This window comes from Magnolia sinica, chromosome 4, assembly GCF_029962835.1.
Source record: "Magnolia sinica isolate HGM2019 chromosome 4, MsV1, whole genome shotgun sequence".
Lineage (NCBI taxonomy): Eukaryota > Viridiplantae > Streptophyta > Magnoliopsida > Magnoliales > Magnoliaceae > Magnolia > Magnolia sinica.
The window spans coordinates 37,250,944-37,273,858 of record NC_080576.1 but is presented as its reverse complement, the minus strand read 5'-3'; positions in this window follow the sequence as shown (position 1 = coordinate 37,273,858).

Here is a 22,915-nt window from a genome sequence, read left to right as displayed (position 1 = left end):
CAAACGACCCCTGAATTATTAAATTTAAATACTAGTCTGATACTCAGTTTCACTAACTAGGAAGTGGCATTAACCTCTTAGACAGCTTCTCATGTAGAGATAATGGTCGGACTTCAAAATGTTCAAATGAATATCCAGAACATCCAGGAATATGGGAGAGCTTAGGCAGAGTTGGTACATGCTCAGGCCAAGCAGTTTCATGTTCAAACTGAGATTATGAACATATTGATGACTAACTAAATTGAGGCCATGCACCGATTGATGGCCACCATCACCGAAAGAGCACTTATGGTAATGCAGTATAATGCCAAAGTGAGTTCTATCGGTGAACTAGTTCAGCCGTCACCAATACCTCCCCTACCGTGGAACTTGCCTCCGGTTGCAATCCAGGATAGACAGAATTCTCCGCTGCACACTTATTCAAGTGACCAGAGTAGAAGGTCATGAATTTTATTCCTAAAGTTTGGAATCAGGGTACATCAGGAGGGCAAACCTTCCAGTTTTTTTTTTTTTTTTTTAAAGAATCCATTAATTGTTTCATGAGGGATAGAACCGGGTAGGTCCTGATCCACTGCCAATGGTTGAACTGTAACAGATAGATCATGATCAGATCATGTAAATGGTCCAAGAGGTTGCAGGCCAAGTAATTGGCCACAATATCATCTCAGTCTACTATAAGCCTTATCCTAAATGGATTAATCGATAACACTCATTGCTCAAGAACTATCAATCAAATTTCACCCTATTCTTGGGCGATCCTGGTCAATCAATCATTGAACACTTTGGTCAATTTACTGTGCAGTGTGGTGAAATAGCTAACAATGAATATCATAAGTTGTAACTATTCAATCATTCATTGATAACAACGACCTTTACATGGTACTCCAACTTACTATCAAATTCAATCTATACCTGGTAGGAGATGGAGGAACATTTTCATGCCCAGATTTTTTCCAAGGATAAGGAGATGACCATGGCCAATCTCGTACATTTTCAATAGTTTCTTGGGGAATCTTGAAAAGCTTACATCATCCGGTTCGAAAGAGCGAAAAGCTAGTGTAAGGTTGTCACGGTTGAGGCTAAATTTGTTTAACTTCTACAAGACGGCTTTGAATACAAACTTTGAAAGAAATTTAACCAAGAAAGTTTCCAGATATGAGGAGCTTCTTCAGGAAAAAGCAAGACAAAATAACTCGACAATTGAAACATGTTATCATAACCCCAATTATGAGGTTAAAATTGCTGAGGTAGTGGAAAAAATCCACTCATTTGTTTAGCGCTTGTCAAGGCATATATATATATATATATTTGATATGACACAGGTCGATGAGATATTTGAGATACTACTAACAGGGAAGTTTATTAAAGTTCCTAGTAATAAATAAATACCTACGGCCGATAAGTTGAAAAAGGTTAAATATTGCAAATGGCATAGAACGCGTTGTCACTCCACTTACAAGTTTGTTGTGTTCCGGAATGTGGTCTAGGATAATATCGATCACGGATTGTTGAAATTTTTAGAAAAAGGCGAAGAAACAATGTTGATAGATATTAACCTAATCCCGCCTAATATGGGCGTCAACATGGCTACAGTGAACATATGGAGATTGGATTGACCAAGGGAAAGGGTTGATCTTGGTCCTGGTCATTATCACAGTGTGCCATGATGACTGAGATTGAGATGATACCAGTCCTATATGGCGACTGTAAGTTCCATAAAACAATCAAGAGCAATGCAACGCGACGGTCGAGTCTTGCCACTATACAGCCGATGTGCCAGAATAGCCCAATACATGGAAGCTCCACCTCGGCCAGAGAGGCAGATCAGACATTCAATTCCAAAAAGGACCAACAGGAGAGGGACCTATCAACCGCAGAAAGCGTCACCGCCATTGACTATAGTCCCTAGTAGAGAACTCTAGTCAAAGGATGGTTAAGCCTCCATCGACTCAGAAGGGAGTCTGGAAAAGGGTCATGCATCCTAAATTTCTATCTGCCCCTAAGGCAATGACTCGAACTCAGAAACGCCATTGGTAGTGGCATTAAGTGGCCATGAGAAGAGAATTGGTAGAGACTGAGAGTGCATCCTGATCAGGAGCTGGGCAATCACAACCATTTTGGAGAACTTCTCTATCGGAGGAAAAACAAACCGTAAACACGGGCAAAGTAATTTTGAAACCTATCGTGCATAATCAACTCACAAAAGATGGTTCCCAATCTAATAGTACTACAGAATTGAGCAATATTAGCAATCATGGTGCCCTATCCGATTATTTCAGTGATGAATGGTTTTCAGGAAGCATTCTATTGATTGAGGAATTAACGGCAACAACCGAAGCGTTGGAAGTATCGTCGCATATTTTCAAATAGGTGGAGGCAACTTTCATGGCTGATGAGAATGTCGAACATTCCGGTGTAGGTTCTGATGAGCATCACAGCTCGGAAATACTTAGGGGGCAATGTTTGAATTCAAAGATCTTTTTTAATCATTACCACCCATGGTGTTTGAATGCAACATGGTACTCACTCTTGCATCCAGTTTTAAGCCAGACCGTCTAGCCCAGTCAAATGGTAGGTGACGTAGAGGAACTCAGTCCTCTTATAGTAATACAACATGCTTCTTTTCCCTAAGAAGATGCGATTGAGGGAGCACCGAGAGCAAGCAAGACACCTCAGGTAAATATTATTACTGTGGAGTCAAAGGCATCGTTCTAAAAGGTAGTTATAAAAAGGCCCAATCATGATATGACTCAGCATTTTAAACCGTTATATATATATATATATATATATATCCGCCCACCTCGAGGGTTGCCCGATCATTATGATTTTGGTTGACAACAGGGTTGTCGTGAATTTGCTCCTAGCAAGAATGATGCCAAATTTGGGAAAAGCTATGGCTGATTTCATCCCGTCTAAGGTAACGGTCAATAACTTTGCTAGAAATGTCACCAATACACATGGTATACTACCGGATGACTTAACCATATGCACTAAAAGAATATTGGTTCATTTCTTTGTGGTTGATACGTTGTCCAGTTACAATAAGTTGCTCGGGAGAGACTAGATCCATTCCTTTGCATGTATCCCATCCTCGTTACATCAGTTCAAAATATTTTAGAATCAAAATAAAGTCAAATTGGTGTTAGCCGGTAACAAATCATTTTTAGTTACCTCAAATGTGATTGAGGCCTATTACTATGGAGATGAAGTAGGGTCAATTCACTTTGCCAAGAGAAACAAGGATGGACGACCAACTAGGATATCTTTTAAAAAGAACCCAAAGAGTATTGTGCAGGACATTACCATCATAATTCGTCCATTTGATAACCTACCGAGGGACATTGTACTTTCTTGGCCGATTCCACACTGCACCATTAAAGAGATTCCATTATTGGCATACCAATAAGTGAGAAGCAAATGGACTTTATGGCTAAGATTAAAAAAAAAGGCTCGAGGAGAGCCTAAAAGATGTCGATAATGGTTGCTTCATAAATCTAGCCGATGCAGTTGATGCGGATGATGAAGCAAATGAAGGTGAAATAGGCATGGACTTGAAAAAGCCCTTGATAACTTGGATAATTCTCATGCCTAGGTTCAGGATCCCTTGGTCTAGGTGAACCTAGAAACTAAATAGGACCCCAAGCCAAGTTTTATTAGTGGATTGTTCAAGCCATAAGAGAAAGTTGAACTCACTAATTTGCTCAGAGAGTTTTCTAACAGCTTTATGTGGGATTACCATGAGATGCTGGGATGGATCAAAACCTAGTTGAGCATAGGTGGCCAATAAAGGAGGGTTATCATCCATGCAAGCAGTCACTCGGGTGGATGACAATTAAGGTTACTCAGAAAAATAAAAGAAGAGATCGAACAGTTTCATCAGGCTAGTTAAGTATGCCAAGTGGATCTCGAACGTGGTCCTAGTGATAAAAAAGAGCGGTAAGATATGGGTATGCATAGATTTTAAAAATTTAAATATGATCACACCCAAGGATGAACATCTGATGCCCATATCCGACCAGTTGATCAACCGAACAACCGGACACTAGATGGTTTTCTTCATGGATGACCACTTTAAGTATAGCCATATATACATTGCGCTCGACGATGTACCGAAAATAGCATTCGGGTGCCCTAGGCCATTGGAAACCTTTTATTGGGTAGTCATGTCGTTCAGGCTCAAGAATGTGGGGGCTTCATATCAGACAGTGATGAATGATATCTTCCATGATATGATCAACCAATTTATGGAAGTTTACATCAATGACGTAAGAGTTAAGTCTGCCGATATAGGGAATCATTTTGTTCATTTATGAAAGTCGTTTGAGCGAATAAGGTTCCATAAGTTACAAATGAATCTCCTCAAATGCACTTTTGGAGTATCGGCTGGTAATTTTTTGAAATTCCTTGTACACCAGTTGGGGATCGAAGTGGACTAGAATAAGGGTCGAGCAATCATAAATGCTCACCCGCCAATGAACAAGTCTGAATTGCAATGCTTCCTTGGACATGTCAATTTCATGCTAAGATTTATTTCCAACTATTTAGGAAAGACCTTACAAGTGTGCAAAACCCTCTCACTCTATAAAACCCTTGTCCTATGAGAGAAAATACTTGTTAATGTAAAAATTCTAGTCCACCCTTTTTTGACCTTCAAGTACTTACACAGGAAGAAGACAAATGAGACCCTGGGTAGAGCAGGGGACCCTCCGATGCCAAAGTCAAACTAAGAATCTGGGTCTAGTAGTATTGAGGGGTTTTGGGTGAGAGATTCTTTGTACGGAGTACTTATTTATAGCCTTTTGGAGGTAGTGGCGTATATGGCAATGACTCTTGGATGGTGATTGCGTGGTATAGAAAATATCTTCCTCTGAACATGTCATAATTGATTTTTCGAGATCCTCGCGAATATCTTAGAGGATAATCCTTAATATACTGCAAGTGTATTTGATTCCGATGCGGTGGTCAATATCCGAGGCCAACCTCTAAAGTTGGTTCCCTAGGCCGAGGTCAGTATCCGAGGCCGACCTTCAAAGTTGGTAACCAAGGTCGAGTTCTTTGGTTGAGGTTGGTACCCGAGGCTGGGGTTGATACCCGAGAACGAGGTCGGGGTGATTTTTTGGTCCTCAAGAAATCCATAGTCTTAGAGTCTATTCATCTGGTCAGTCCATTTTTACCCATAACAGTAGCCCCCTACTTTTAAACATTCTTCAGAAGCTCGGGAAGTAAATTAGTGTGGATTGACATTATGTGATGACTTGTGCCAAAGAGGTTGGGAGGTCGAGAGGTCAGACGGAGTAGGGCTAAGATCGATAAGTCGATTGTTCAGTGGTAGATCGTGCTGATAGAATTAATAAGAGGGACTTTTCTTCCCTTCAATTGAGAGAAGTACTCAGTCGTTCCCATAGTAGTAGGCTGAGTACTCGGTACAAAGATTTTCTTCCCTTATACTAAGGAAAGTCCTTATTGTAGATCACGCAGTCCAAGTAGTGTTACTAATTAGTGGTTCGAGCTATTCTCTAAGGGTTGGATAATTGGTTGAGGACTGTTTTTCCCTTGCACTACAGGAAGTCCTAATAGACCGTGTACTTCGAATAGTCGAGAAATCATTTAAAATAATTTTCTTTTCCTAACCTGTGGAAGTTCTTTTATTGTAGAAGCCCATAAAACAATAGAAAACACAATAGTAGAATCATGAGCACATTTTTTCCTTTCGAAAAGAGAGGTCGCTCTTAGTCGAGTAGGTCGGTCACTCGATGCGCTCCTCAGTATCTAATGTTGAGGTACGCTGGCCTCAGTCTTTGTTGTCATCTTTCTTTCTTTTAGTGTTAATGTAATGTCTCGAAAAAATTCGTACAAAGACCCGAGTATTACCTCAGGCAAAAATCACTAAGGAACGAATCCTTTAGAAATTAGATGAAAACTTAATTAAGTCCTAAACTAATTAATTAGTAGATTAACTTGAACCACTTTCTATACGAATGCAAGACCCAAAACTAGTAGAATCGCGAACTCTACATTAACTAAAAACTTAGGAGAAATCTCAAAACTCAGTTGCTCTCATGAGCACATTGAAACTTTGTATCGGACCTGAACCACGCGTCGAAAGTTCGACTACCACGAAACTATACGGTTATGACCTCCTTACTGGGCTTGACAACCATCGTGGGAATTGAGTCCAAATAGTATCTAGAAGCGTACAACTTGAGCCCGGAGTGAAGTGTGTGAGAAACGCGAATATCTTTAGAAAATGAATTCAAACTTAAGTAATTTGGGCCATTCACTTGCAGGCCAAATTTAAGGTTTTAGACCATCAGATTCTGACCCAACTACACCCTTGGATCAGGAAATTTTCCTACACATATCAGTGTACTTGTGGCCCTGATCGAGTGACGATGACCGTTGAACTAAAACTGGTTCTCCACGGTCGATCCACAAATTCGATAGGACCAAAATCTTAACTTGATATAGATCCATTGTCAGGAAACTTTCTCCGGACCGTATGCAGGTAATGGACCTCCACATGAGCTCCGTTGGTCCGAAACAGATGCCTTTTGGCTATATCCTAAGTATACCATGGCCCTGAGTCCATTAACATCACTTCTAGGCCTATTTAAAGCCCTAAACCCACCCCTCTCTCATTCCATGCGAATTTTCTAAAACCCTAGGAGAGAGAAAAGAGAAAAGATGAGGAAAGAGTAAGGAGAAGAGAGAGAATGAGTGAGAGATAGTTGCTGGGATTCATTTCCACCACTCTACATGCCGAATCATCTCTCCCATATCGCTACACCGTCGAATCTGAATCTATTTTTGGGTAAGAAATCTTAACCCTAATCTGTTTTAGGAATCCGAATAGAGAAAACGGTGAAATAGCTAACCTATTTCATGATTTAGGTAGCCATTGTGCCGTAGACAAAGGCGTAGTATACGAACCAAGTTCGTAATCGGCGTATCGGTGAAAGGTGCGAACTATAAATGTTTAGGTTATGATTTTCAAGGATTTCAATGTCAGTTAATGATTTATGACTAACTTGATTGCTGTCACATGTACTTAGATGTGATGTTTTCCGTGTATTATACAAACATATATATATATATATATATATATATGAACTATGTTCAATATAATGCATTCCATTTGTTTGTTGAAATGTTTGAATGAATATGGAATTATGATTTGTGCTTGCCATGATTATTGATTGAGAATACATGATTGTTGTACGTGTGACAACTCCTTTGTGAAAGGATTTGCTATATTATATGTTATAACTAATTTATTACATGTATGTTGGTATGTGTAGTCTAAGTGTTTGATAAAAGGTCTGAATGAGAAATTGTTTGATGAAATGCATTTATTAAAGGTGTTGAGATGAGATTCTCAATCACCTTAGCTGTATGAATAGATCCCTTCATGTAATTTAAATTCGGCTACGTGATTCATGTGTGAAATGCATACGTATGATATTATGTTCGCTATGTGTTTTATAAAATGCTAAAATAATTGCAATGCTTGAATTGTCTGTTCAATACTGCTATGACTATCATATGTGAAGGATGTTGCATTGGAGTGTGATTGGGACTACGACGTAGCCTAGGAAATCGGTAACAGTTTTCGATTAAGTGGCCGAACTAGATTCGCCACAACGGCTAGGTTCGATGAATCCGAATCGTGCAGTAATTATCGACAGTGGTTAGGCCACAAGGAGTGCGTATGCGCTCCATGTCGATTAATTAAACGTGCACTTGTACCAGTCGAGCTTGTTAAGTAACCTGATTGGCCTAATGTATGTTCACAATGTATAGATGCTACTGCTTAAATCTAAGGTACCACTTACTAGTGAAAAACCCGTTTAACCTTCGTACCATGATTTGCTAAGACTCATGAGCCGGGCATGGTGGTATGGGACACCATGGTCGAGTTGTCGGCCTACACTAGGGTAACGAGACTCGCCGTAGTGTCCATTAAGCAACCCAAACTCATGAGTCGAATATGGTAGTATGGGACACTGTGTTCTAGCTGTCGGCGTATGTTAAGGTGAAGACCCTTTCCATAGTAACCTCAAGTATAAACTAGGCCTACGCTGAGGTGACGAGCCTCTCCGTAGTGACCTGAACTTGCCTACCCACTGTTTTTCAATCAAGGGTGATGTTGTCCTATAACTTGCCTATCGTATGTGATTAATGAGGATTGACGACCCTAGATGGATCATTGTTTGGGTGAATGATATAAAGGGAAGTACCTTAGTTTCCCAAATCTGCTGTATGAATATGCTTAATAAATTATTGGGCTAACACGATCATGCTATGCATTGCATGTGCTTTGGAGAGGAAGCGCACGTTTGGCGGGAGTGTTGCATGCGCGATCGTGAGATGATGTTGCTGAGGGAGTGTAGGCGAGGGCATGCATCATTATAGCATATCATTCTTACATTAACAAGAGTACTTAGAATATGATTGTTGTAGTACTTTATCATTACTGCCTGATTGAATTGATAACATGTTAACCTTTGCCTTATAGCCCCACTGAGTTGATCACTTACTCCCACTCTGGGACGTTGTTTTAAAACACCAACTAGACCCTGTTTTAGTTTCAGATGACGGCGAGGCTTACGAGGCGGAGCCCGACTTTTATGATGATACGGAGTTGTTCTTCTATATGCAACTCTTTGGCAGGTCTATGTAGACCTGGAGTTGCGTCGACGAGGTTACAGGGATACGGATTAGATGTCATTACATTGTATTATTTTGTAAATTTTAGAACTATACATGTAATTATTTAACCTGGTGACATGTTCATACTTTGGGGACTTACAACCACTTATGTGCTTTATATATTTATCACAGTCTTCTGCTTGCGTAATCTAATTGTCTCAGGAGTATGATATGCTGATTTGGTGTAATCCCATTCATGATTAATGCACTAATACGGACAACATTTAATCATCATTATCTATGTTGCATAAGTGATGCAACGGATCTCGGGAGTTGAGCCTTTGCTCGACCCTCGATTTTCAGGGCGTTATAAGTTGGTATCAGAGTATGATTTGGATTAAACCGGACCTGGGTTAAGGTAACACGATGCACACTGATGTACTTTGACATACGGGGGGCGATGAAACGTAGAAACAGTCGTAAGATTCCAAGTTTCACCGATGGCGAGAATGATCGTTGAAATTAGACCCGTATGCATCTGTGATCATGTGGGATGATCTCAATTCCCTTTCAGACCGTCAATCGACAGGTTTAGACGATAATTCGACTTATTCCACACTCAAATGATTCGAAAAGCGTGAATATACGCGAGATGGACCCCGAAAACATCCTAAATGGGCGTAGGGGCCCAAACCGCATGAAACAGTGGGACCCAAGGTGGGTCCTGTACATTTCCCCTGGGACGAGCCATTGCCCAGAGGTCCAGCGGACCGCGATGGCTTCCTGCTTATCGGGAGGCCTCTCGGTCCAGGTCTAGCGGGCCGCGGCGGGTCGACCATGTACACACATGTGGGGGCCATGAAATCATGTGGGGCCCCTTATTTCTTCCATTTTTTCTTCATTTCACCCCCACCTAGCTTCTAAACCCTTTCAACCCCTTCAAAACCTTGATTTTTCAACTCAAATCCCACCTTCATTCTCATATCTTCTTCTTCTTCTTCTTCACTATATACCCATCTCCACCATCTTCCTCAAAAAAACCCATCTTTTACAACCATCCATTGCCATCATTCTCTTTATTTGAGCACAAAGCCTATACCTTTGTGTCTCATAACTCACAAGCCTCACAATCCACCCTATTCTTAAGCTTTCCCAACTTCTATGGCTCTTTTTGAGCACATGGCTGCGATCTTCTCCCTCTCCACACTTCTTTCCCTTATGGAAAGAAGAGGGCTTCCACAGATGAAGCTGGGCCTAGCCACCCAACCTGTCCAAAGAAAAAATTGGGCGCCGAAGCAAGTATAAGCGCCGCACGAGAGCAGAGGACGAAGTAGGATCTCGATCTCCAAGTTCTGCTCGAAAGAGCCCTACTGCCGGGCATCGCACATGGTAGGCTCAAAGGTTATAGAGTTCCCAGTGAAGCACACGTGGACGAGAAACTATTTGGGTTATATTAGGTGATGGACCTCCTGATGCATGCCGGATGGGGTCTCATATTTGAAGGCAAGTTACGTGCGTGTGAAAGCACTGTCCGAGCCTTCTACGCCCACATACGGGATCTGCTACTAAAGCCTCTACAGTTCACTATTCCCGTGGGAAGGCGAGAAGCCACAGTTGATGTTGGTGTGATAGCTCGAGTTATGGGGATGGAGTGTGGTGAGGTTCATGCTAGTGAGAAGAATCTCAGGAGTGCGCGTGAAAGAGATCACTGCATGCGATTTCCTTGTGGCCCACTGATCCATTGGAATCGAAGCAACTGCCTTCCAGCGATAAAGATGACTCCTGACTTCTGCCTACTCCACCATCTATTCACACACAATATGTATCCTAAGTGGAGCAATCACTCCGAATGCACGCGTTTGATGGTGGACTTCCTATACAGAGCTGGGCAGGGAGAAAAGTTGTGCCTGCCTACGTACATCTTGCTACAGATAATACAGACCGCACGCTCTGTTAGGGGAGATGTTACACTCCCATTTAATAGACTCATATGCAAGCTTGCTAGTGAGTTTGGCTACCGACTTGACTGGAGCTTGTGCCGATCCACTTCATCAATGACACTATGCTCAACAACATGGGTATTGGGCCAAGACAATGCAAGTCCGTCTTAATCAGTATGGCAATGAGATAGAGGAAGAAAGTGAAGAGGATGAGGAGAGTGAAGATGAAGAAGACGAGGAAGGAAGTGATGAAGAGGGTAGTGGTGATAAAGAGCAGGGAGAGGAAGAAGAGGAGGCCCAAGACTCTGATGAGGGCTCTCCAACTGCTACACATGAGCACCACTGTGATCGGGCTGCTTTAGAAGTCTGCTTGGCTTGGATTGAGGAGAGCCAAGTTGCCCTGAGACATCAGGTCAGAGAGACTTGAGCCGAAGTGAAGCGAGAGCTTGAAGAGAAAAAGGCTTACATGAAACAGAAGTTCAAGAAGATGTCTCGCACCCTGAAGACTCTCCTGTGCTGCATGCAGGACAAGGGTGCTCCTCCACCATCACCAGAGTCGGATGACTAGTTATGTGTTGTAGTTGTCTTTGTTTTCTTGCTTTCTATGTGATAGCCTTGATAGGCTTGGTAGTATGGTAGAGTAGTTGGTGTGTTTTAGTGTTTAAAGTTTCGTTTGAATTAGCTCACATGCATCTTCTGTCATGATCCATGTAAGACTACATCTCATGTATTATGACAATTTTGGTTAAATGAAATGCATGAAGCTCTTTTTGTTATGAAATGTGTAGAATGTTTGAGAAGATGAGTGTTGCTATGCTAAATCTTACACGTGTTGCACCCTATATTGTGTATAGGGAATGCCTTCGAAAGCTACTCGGAACACTACACGTCTAGCACTTGGCGGATCATTTGACAGGACACCTCCCCTAAGCGATAGCCACATAGACCCCAGCTTGGGCCCTGACAGTGACACGATGCCGGATTCACAGTCTGCCATTAGCCCCACTAATGGGCCAACACCTTTGCACCACCAGTTCCTAAGCAGAACCGTGCGTCTACCTCGACACCAAACATACCTCAGGTGGCTTCTCCTCTTGAAAGGTTGGAGCAGATGATGCTCCTTATGCAGCAGCAACAGATTTGGACCACCATAGCAGGGGCCCTTGCCCAAAACATGAATGTGGTTTCGCCTGCATCACCTGTGCACCCTCCAGGAAACATGAGTCCTAGCGGCCTATTTGAGCGATTTCACCGCTTTCGGCCTCCCACGTTTGTGGGTACTCACAAACCCGAGGAGGCCGAATATTGGCTTGGCTGCATCTCTAAGATGCTGAAGCCGTTGCACTGCACTGAGGCAGAGCAGGGTGAGTTGGTCACGTATATGTTTGAGAAGGAAGCCAGCCTCTGGTGGGACAGCATCCTTCGGACCATTCCCAAGGGTTATGTTTGGACATGGGATGCTTTTGAGGCCTGCTTCCATGGAAAGTATTTCCCCCTCACCTACCGTAACGAAAAGGAGGGAGAGTTCCTTTGCTTCCGTCAGGGAGGAATGATTGTGGCCGAGTATGAGAACAAGTTCACGGAGCTGGCCAGTACGCTCCTTTGATCTTAGCGAACGAGTCGATGAAGATGCGACGATTCTTCAATGGTCTATGGCCAGATATCCACACAAAGATGTGTTGCGCTAGCATACCTAACTATGAAGAGCTAGTGAGCATGTCTCTGTGAGTTGAGCAAGATGGGGACATGCTATCCCGTACACATGTACCCGACTAGATTTTTCGAACAGGCCGTTCCTCGGCAAGTGGCCACATACAGACTCGCCTCCCAGACTTACGACACCACCAGCCTAACTGAGGTGATTAGATCTGTGGTGCACCTACTGCAAGAGGTCGGTCCATACAGATACTTACTGCTTGACCAAGATAAGGGATAACGACTTCTCGCCACCTCAGAAGATCAATCGCTAGCTTCCTCAAGCTATCTCGGCTTCACCTCTATGTTCAGTACCACTAGCATAACCTTTCTATAGGCCTAATGTACCTCGTAGTAGGCCGCCTCAACAACCTATGGTACCGTAGCCAAATCGTCCTCAATAAGCTCACTCACTTGCAGCTGAGGCATCCGAGATAGCAGTTATAGCACCATTGGCTTTTGAAGTCACAGCACATATCTAAGGTACACCAATCTTCCTATTGGTGGACACCGGGTCCACTATTTCGATAATATCATGCGCAACAGTTAAACGACTAGCACTGAAAACTACTCTTATGGTTGGGTTAAGACTCCTTACTAGCACAGGGACCTTCTCAGACACTACCAAGATTTGTAAGGGTTGCTCGATAGACTTAGGAAGCAGAACAGTACTCGTTGACCTGATTGTTGTCTCGCTGTGCCATTACGACGTCATCCTTGGCATGGATTGACTCACTGACATGAAGGCAGAGATCGATTGTGAGACTAAAGTGGTGACAGCCCATGGTCCTGATGGCATGACCTTTACTTTCCTAGTTCAGGTCAGTTGGTACTATCGCGTTAGTTGTTACATTTTCTTGTTAGAGAATGTTGATGGTCCGACACTTGGGAACATGCCAGTAGTTCAGGATTTCGCAGACATATTCAAAAAGATACCTAAATTACCTCCTCAGCGTGAGATCAATTTTACCATCGACCTAGTGCCTGGTACGACACCTATATCTCTACCGACATATCACATGCCTCCATGTGAGATGGAAGAACTGAGGAGATAGATTGATAATTTGTTGGATGCAGGCTTCATATGATCGAGTGTATCTCCTTGGGGAGCATCCGTGTTGTTTGTGAAGAAGAAGGAGGGATCACTACGATTGTGTATTGATTATCGCAGGTTGAATCAAGTGACGGTGAAGAACAAGTATCCTTTACCCAAGATAGATGATCTATTCAATCAATTAAAATGGGCACAATACTTCACCAAGATTGACTTGCAGTCAGGGTATCATTAATTGCGAGTCAGAGATGAAGACGTGTAGAAAATAATGTTCAGAACTAGCTTTGGGCACTATGAATTCCTTGTGATGTCATTTGGACTCACAAATGCACCAGTCGTGTTCATGGACCTGATGAACCGAGTGTTTCGGCCGTATCTGTACCAATTCGTCATCGTATTTATAGATGACATCCTGATATACTCCAAGAGTCAAAAGGATCATGAAGAGTACCTACGAGCAGTCTTTGATACTCTCAGGAAGAACCAGTTATTTGCCCAGTACAAGAAGTGTGACTTCTGAAAAGAAGAATTCCAATTCCTGGGACACGTAGTGTCCAAGAAAGGGATAGCTATGGACCTTGCTAAGGTGACTGCAGTTCAGGACTGGGAGCAGCCCGTTTCGGTTACTGAAATGAGGAGTTTCCTCGGCCTAGCAGGTTACTATCGTCGATTCATTAGGGACTTTTCCAAGATAGCTAGACCGTTGTCTCAGCTAACTCGGAAGGATCTTAAGTTTGCCTGGAATGAGAAGGTGGAAGCAGCCTTTCAGGAACTGAAGGACAAGTTGACGTCCGCCCCTGTGCTAGTATTGCCAGAGCAAGGGGTCAAGTATATGATATACACCGATGTGCCTCATGTTGGTTTGGGTTGTGTTCTGATGCAGAAGGACAGGGTTATTGCCTATGCATTGCGACAGTTGAGGAAACACGAGGAAAACTACCCTACACACAACCTAGAGTTGGCAGCTGTCATCTTTGCATTGAAGCTCTGGAGACATTACCTCTATGGAGAGGAGTTAGAGCTCTTTTGCGACTACAAGAGCCTCATGTACATATTCACATAGAGGGACCTAAATATGAGGCAACGACGATGGATGGAAACCTTAAAGGACTTCAAGTTCGAGATCTCCTACCATCCTGTCAAGGCTAATCTTGTGGCAGATGCGTTGAGCCGTAAGAAGACTATATCATTTGTGGCTCCACTGATGATCGATGAATGGAACATGGTTGATTTTTTACGAGACTTCGGGCAGAAGCTTACGGTAGAGGAGCTATTCGAGAGCGTCGCACACATTCGGGTACAACCACTCATTAATGATCGAATCATAGTGGCCCAGGGGGAGGACGAATGGTTGGTGAAGATGAGGAAATGAGCTAGTGACGAGGAAGACTCTGAATGGAGAGTTGGTTCGGATGGGGGGTTACGTTATCGTGGCCGCCTATGCATCTCAAGTCTTCATGACTTGAGAAAGGAAGTTTTTGAAGCTGCTCGCAATTCGAGGATGGCGATGCATCCTGGTAGTACGAGGATGTATCGAGATATAAAGCGCTCATACTGGTGGGACAATATGAAGGCTCACATAGCAGATTTTGTGTCCCGTTGTCTCACGTGCCAGCAAGTTAAGGTTGAACATCGCCGACCTCCTAGTTTACTTCAGCCCATGCCCATAGCTGAATGGAAATAGGATTTCATCTCTATGGATTTTATTTCAGAGTTACCGATAATGAGGAAGGGACATGACTCCATTTGGGTGATTATGGACCGATTGATGAAATCAGCTCATTTCTTCCTGATTAGAGTCTCAAACTCAGCAGATGAGTTGGCCAGGCTGTACATTAAGGAGATAGTACGTCTGTATGGAGTGCCTATGGAGATTGTGTCGGACCGAGACACGCGATTCACATCTATCTTCTGGACTCGTGTCTAGGAAGCAATGGGTGTGAAACTAAAGTTCAGTACTGCGTTCCACCCACAGACGGATGGGCAAACGGAACGGGTGAATCAGGTGTTGGAAGATATGCTGCGAGCTAGTGTGCTTGATTTCAAGGACAGTTGAGATGACTTTCTTCCTTATGCTGAGTTCGCTTATAACAACAGCTTTCAGGTGAGTATTGACATGACCCCCTATGAAGCACTGTATGGGCGTCCGTGTAGAGCACCGCATTGCTGGGCAGAGGTTAGCGGGAAGAGTTTGATTGGCTCAGAGTTAGTACATGCGACCTTAGAGAAGATCGTCATTATTAGGCGTTGACTTCTTACAGCATAGAGTAGACAGAAGAGTTACGCCAATACGAGACGACGACCGCTAGAGTTTGAGGTTGGGGACCATGTGTTTCTTAAGGTTTCCCCCATGAAGGGAGTCCTTCGATTTGGCAAGAAGGGGAAACTCACGCCACGATTTATTGGTCCGTTCCAGATTCTAGACTGAGTGGGTGTGGTAGCGTATCGCCTTGCTTTGCCCACACCACTCGCAGGCGTGCACAACATATTTCACGTATCGATGCTGAAGAAGTACGTTCCTGATCCTTCCCACATTATTAAATGGGAGTAGGTATAGTTGGGTGAAGATACTACTTATGTACTGCGATCGACACGTATTCTAGACAAGAAGGAACAGGTGTTGCGTAGTAAAGTGATTCCACTTGTGAAGGTACTGTGAACACACTACACTGAGGAAGAGGCTACTTGGGAAATAGAAGCCGAGGTCCATAAGAACTACCCTCAGATTTTTGTGGAGTACGAAAAGGTACTAATTTCGAGGACGAAATTTTTCTATAAGAGGGGTAGATTATAACGTCTCGAAAAAATCCATACAAAGACCTAAGTATCACCTCAGGCAGAAATCACTAAGGACCAAATCCTTTATAAATTAAACGAAAAATTAATTAAGTGCTAAACTAATTAATTAGTAGATTAGCTTAAACTACTTTCTATGCGAATTGCAAGACCTAAAACCAGTAGAATCACTAACTCTACATTACCAAAAGACCTAGGAGAAATCTGAAAACCCAGTTGCTCTTGGGAGCACATTGAAACTTCGTATCGGACCTGGATCGCACGTCGAAAGTCTGACTACCGCGAAACTATACGGTTATGACCGCCTTACCGGGCTTAACAATCATGGTGGGAATCGAGTCCAAATAATATCTAGAAGCGCACAACTTGAGTTCGGAGCGAAGTGTGTGAGAAACACAAATATCTTTAGAAAATAAACTCAAACTTAAGTAATTTGAGCTGTTCACTTGCAGGTTAAATTTAAAGTTTCAGACCATCAGGTTCTGACCCAATTACACCCTTGGATCAGAGAAATTTCCCTACACATGTCAGTGTACTTGTGACCCTGATCGAGTGACGATGACCGTTGAACTGAAACTGGTCCTCCACGGTCGATCCACAAATCCGATCGGACCGAAATCTTAACCTGACATAGATCCATTGTCAGGGAACTTTCTCCGGACCATATGCAGGTAATGGACCTCTGGATGAGCTCCATTGGACCGAAACAGATGCCTTTTATATCCTAAGTATTCCATGGCCCTGGGGCTATTAGCATCACTTCTGGGCCTATTTAAAGCCTTAAACCCACCCCTCTCTCATTCCATATGAATTTCCTAAAACCTTAGGAGAGAGAAGAGAGAAAAGAGGAGGAAAGAGTGAGGAGAAGAGAGAGAGAGAGAGAGAGAGAGAGAGAGAGAGCGTGAGAGATAGTTGCTGTGATTCATTTCCACCACTCCATGTGCCGAATCATCTCTCCCGTGTCACTATACCGTTGAATCTGAATCCGTTTTTGGATAAGAAATCTTAACCCTAATCTGTTTTAGGAATTCGAATAGAGGAAACTGTGAAATAGCTAACATATTTCATGATTTAGGTAGCCATTGTGCCATAGACAAAGGCGTAGTGTACGAACCAAGTTCGTAATCGGTGTATCGGCGAAAGGTGCAGACTATAAATATTTAGGTCATGATTTTCAAGGATTTCAATGTCAGTTAATGATTTATAACTGACTTGATTGTTGTCACATGTGCTTAGATGCGATGTTTTCCGTATATTATACATATATATATGAACTATGTTAAATATAATACATTCCATTTGTTTGTTGAAATGTTTAAATGAATATGGAATTATGATTTGTGCTTGCCATGATTATTGATTGAGAATACATGATTGTTGTATGTGTGACAACTCCTTTGTGAAATGATTTTTTATATTATATGTTATAACTAATTTATTATATGTATGTTGGTATGTGTAGTTTAAGTGTTTGATAAAATGTATGAATGAGAAATTGTTTGATGAAATGCATTTATTAAAGGTGTTGAGATGAGATTCTCAATCACCTTAGCTGTATGAATAGATCCCTTCATGTAATTTAAATTCTGCTACGTGATTCATGTACGAAATGTATATGTATGATATTGTGTTCACTATGTGTTTTATAAAATGCTAAAATAATTGCAATGCTTAAATTGTTTGTTCAATACTGCTATGACTATCATATGTGAATGATGTTGCATTGGAGTGTGATTGGGACTACGACGTAGCCCAGGCAATCGGTAACAGTTTCTGATTAAGTGGCCAAACTAGATTCGCCACAACGGATACGTTCGATGAATCCGAGTCGTGTGGTGGTTATCGACAGTGGTTAGGCCACGAGGAGTTCATATGTACTCCATGTTGGTTAATTGAACGTGCGCTCGTACCAGTCGAGCTTGTCAAGTAACCTGATTGGCCTAATGTATGTTCACCATGTATGGACGCTACTGCTTGAATCTAAGGTACCACTTACCAGTGAAAAGCCCGTTTAACCTTGGTACCACGATCCGCTAAGACTCATGAGCTGGGCATGGTGGTATGGGACACCGTGGTCGAGCTGTCGGCCTACGCTAGGATGAGGAGCCTCCCCGTAGTGTCTATTGAGTAACCCAAACTCGTGAGTTGAATACGGTGGTATGAGACACTGTATTCGAACTGTCGGCATATGCTAAGGTGATGAGCCTTTTCGTAGTGACCTCAAGTATAAACTAGCCTACGCTGAGGTGACGAGCTTCTCCGTAGGGACCTGAACTCGCCTATCCACTACTTTTCAATCAGGGGTGATGTTGCCCTATAACTTGCCTATCGTATGTGATTAACTAGGATTGACGACCTTAGATGGATCATTGTTTGGGTAAATGATATAAAGGGAGGTACCTTAGCTTTCTGAATTTGCTGCATGAATATGCCTAATAAATTACTGGGCTAACACGATCATGCTATGCATTGCATGTGCTTTGGCGAGGAAGCACACGTTTAGCGGGAGTGTTGCATGCGCGATCGTGAGATGATGTCGCTGAGGGAGTGCAGGCGAGGGCATGCATCATTATATCATATCATTCTTGCATTAACAAGAGTACTTAGGATATGATTGTTGTACTGCTTTATCATTACTGCTTGATTGAATTGATAACATGTTAACCTTTGCCTTATAGCTCCACTGAGTTGATCACTCACTCCCACTCTGGGACGGTGTTTTAAAACACCAACCAGACCCTGTTTTAGTTTCAGATGACGGCGAGGCTTACGAGGCGGAGCCCGAATTTCATGATGACGAGGAGTTGTTCTCCTATATGCAACTCTCTGGCAGGTCTATGTAGACCTGGAGTTGCGTCGACAGGGTTACAGGGATACGGATTAGATGTCATTACATTGTATTATTTTGTAAATTTTGGAACTATACATGTAATTATTTAACGTGGTGACATGTTCATACTCTGGGGACTTACAACTACTTATATGCTTTATATATTTATCACAGTCTTCCGCTTGCGTAATCTAATTGTCTCTGGAGTATGATATGCTGATTTGGTGTAATCCCATTCATGATTAATGCACTAATATGGACAACATTTAATCATCATTATCTATGTTGCATAAGTGATGCAACGGATCTCGGGAGTTGAGCCTTTGCTCGACCCTCGATTTTTGGGGCGTTACAGTTAACGGTAGAGGGCTCTCCTTTTTTCCTTCGCTTCCTATCCTCAATTGAGTTATTTCCTCTTTGAGCAACTCTTCATGAACTAAAGAGCTCCTTGGCATTGGAATATTTTTTTAGTTCAGTTAAGTAAGTTGGTGAGGGTAGTCGAGGGGTTCTTACTAATAGAGAAGAGGAACTTTCCTTATTTAAGGCCAGCTACGATAGCGGTCAGATCTATCTGGTTGGAATAATCGTAAACCTAGACAACTTTAGTGTTGAAACAGATGAGGTAGTCTCTTAATAGCTCATCCTCCCTCTACCTGATCGTGAGAAGATGAGCTGATGACTTTCTTCTGTCTCTCTCACCAATGAACTTTGTGAGGAAGGCTTTGCTGAGTTGTGAGAAGGAACTGATGGACATCGGCTTCAGCTACTTGAACCACCGCTGAGTAGCTCCTGCTAAGGTCAGGGAGAATTCTTGGCATATTATAGAGCCAAGGCGCCATGAAGCTCCATCCAGGTTTTGAAGGACTCAAGGTGCTTGGTTGGATCGATGGTTCCAGAGTAGGGGGTCATCTGCAGCATTTGGAACTTAGGCGAAAGTGAAGATGCCATAATGTCGTCAGTGAATGGTGGTTCGATTTCTTCTAACACCACCTCTACTGAGGTCAGTACTCGGGCACAGTAGACTTGTTTGATGTCGCTGATATGCCCTCGAATTTTCCTGAGCTCTGCCTCCCAAGGGACCTCGTTCTCGGCCACTACTTCGAAGGCTTTTTCACATCTCTTCCTCTTTGGCGCGGGGTGTAAGTCGGAATCTACGAGCGTGGCTGCTCCTGAAGTGTGGGAAAGAGCCTAGGCTAGTAGCTCAGGAGGTTGCTTTCTTTTCCGCGAGTTAACCAGTGCTTGAGATGGTGCAGTAGTAGCACCCTCCTCTACATCGTGATTGAGGGGTGAATTCTGTCTCCTGAGGAGTTGTATGAGTCGATTCACGTCTTTATTTAGGGCTTCGACTCGGTTATCTAAGGAGACTAATCGACCGCTTCGGATGTAGGATCGAGCAGTGAGCACTGGGGGAGTAGAGTTGGCTCGCTGCTGGTGGGGCTGGGCACCCTGCTCGGTTGATGATTTAGGAAGAGCTGAGGTGCTTGCAGCAATGACAGCTAGAGCTTTCTTCTTTCCTTTCACTATTGTGGTTTTCTGGTAAAACAAGAACAACTTTGATGTCGTTCCCACAGATGACGCCAAACTATTAATGCAAAAATCTGGTCCACCTTTTCTATCCTTCAAGTACCTGCACAGGAAGAAGACAAAGGAGACCCTGACTAGAGCAGGGGACCCTCTGATGTCAAAGTCAGGCTAGGAATCTGGGTTTAGTAGTATTGAGGGGTTTTGGGTGAGAGATTTTGCGTACCTTTCACCATATGCGGAGTACTTATTTATAGTATTCTGGGGGCAGTGGCATATATGGCAATGACTCTTGGATGGTGACTGCATATTATGGAAGATATCTTCCTCCGGACGTGTCATAATTGATTTCCCAAGATCCACGCGAATATCTCAGGGAGTAGTCCTTAATATACTACAAGTGTATTTGATTCCGAGGTGGTGGTCAATATCCAAGGCCGACCTCCCAAGTTAGTTCCCGAGGCCAAAGTCGAGGTCAGTATCCAAAACTGACCTCCGAAGTTTTTAACCGAGGTCAAGTTCTTTGGTCGAGGTTAGTTCCCGAGGCCGGGGTTGATACCCGAGCCGAGGTCACGGTGATTTTCCGGCCATCAAACAATTCATAGTCTTTGAGTCTATTCATCTGGTCAGTAGATTTTTCCCCATAACAATACTAACCTGCACTAAGTCATAGTCAAATTAAGACTTAAATATCCCAACTTACATGAAACTGTAGAACACGTCAATTAGACCAAACTTAGCTATCAGTAGGTGTCGGTGAGACTGACAAGTTCCTACTCTGCTCTTGAAAAATCATGTAGTTTATAAGTGGAACCAACACCCAGTTCAACCCGAAGGACACAACCCTATCACAGACTTTGTAAAATCCAAAGCATCGGCACAACACTCAGGGTTGTTTGGCACCGTGGATCGGAGTGGATTTCAAATCCCCTGTTGTTTGGCAGCATAAAGTAATTGGAGGTTTCAAATCCCCCTCTCAGGGGTTTGCAATCCACAGTGAGAGCTTGACTATACCTAAAGTCATTTCAATAGTTGCAAGTATAACATGTGTCACTTCCGGTTGGTGGCTAGAACTTGGGAGCCTCTATAGATATGGCCCCAGTTCGTCCGTGAACATGCCCTAGTCATAGTCTGAAAATCAGGAGAGTCCACTCATTATATGGGCCTGACCAAATTGAAAACAAAAAAGGGAAAGGTGTGGAACCAAATTTTTATATGGGCTACATTTGCCCACGTAATGAGCGGAGCGACTTATTTCTGGGCCATGTTCGTAGTGGCCCCCACCTAATGAACGGTCATGGATTTCCTACTCATGTTGGCACGAGGGGCACAATTCTCTCTTCCCTCTCCCTTCTGATTTAGATGTATTATGTACTTCGATAATTAGAACAAAAGGGGAGCCCACAGGTTGAACGGTCATTTTCATGCCATGAAACAGATGGTTAGTATTGTTTTACTGGGGGGAATCTCGCTAGGATCCTTTTTGGGCGGGCCATGCATGTTGAATGATTCCAACCATGCAGCTGTCAACTAATCAAATCAATGGATACACCTGGCCATCTTGATTAAAATACTAATAGAAGTGATTGCACCGAATCATCAGGGATATCCCTGGTGACCCTGTGTGGCTGGATTGATTGGGACATGAGACAATATTAGAGGTGGGGACATTAGCACATGAGGCGTTAAATTACCTAGTGACTGGGCGATATCATTGGTGACCTGATGTGGAAGGATTTAATTGCAACATATGACAACATCAAAGGTCGAGAAATCTTTGATAATTTCGTCACCAAGCAATTAATTGCTCCTCCATAAATGATATGGATAAAAACATTTATAGTTAAGAGTATTAGTCACTATTATAACTGTAGTACATTATTTTTCACGTGTTTGTTGGGTATGATGAGATCGATTACTGTCTTCCTCGGGAAATAATTACTCCGAATCCACGGAGTTTTCTTAACTCCTCACAGACATTCCGTAAATTTACTAGAGAATAAAAAGAAATAAATTTTAATAAAATTGAAAATAAATTGATTGATGCTAAAAACAAATTTATAATCCTTCAAATAGTGACATCAAACTTAAGAATAAGTTTCAAAATCAAACTCAAACTTGAACTCTCTACAAACTAGACTTACTATAAATAGTAAACTTACTATTTATAGGTGGGCATGATTTCTACCAGGCTTTATGATTTTTGGCCAAAATATAAAGTGTCTAATTTGGCATAACCGCATTATTCTCCTAATTTTTCTAAGTCATATTTATGTTGGTTATAACTCCTAAAACTCAAAGGATCAAAAGTTATGACCAAACTAAAATTTACTATACATAGTAAAAACGAAATTAAAATGGACTTCCGACCATCAATCTGATGGAATCTCACAAATTTGGCGTGGGAAACCTGGCATCGTGGGTTGGTTG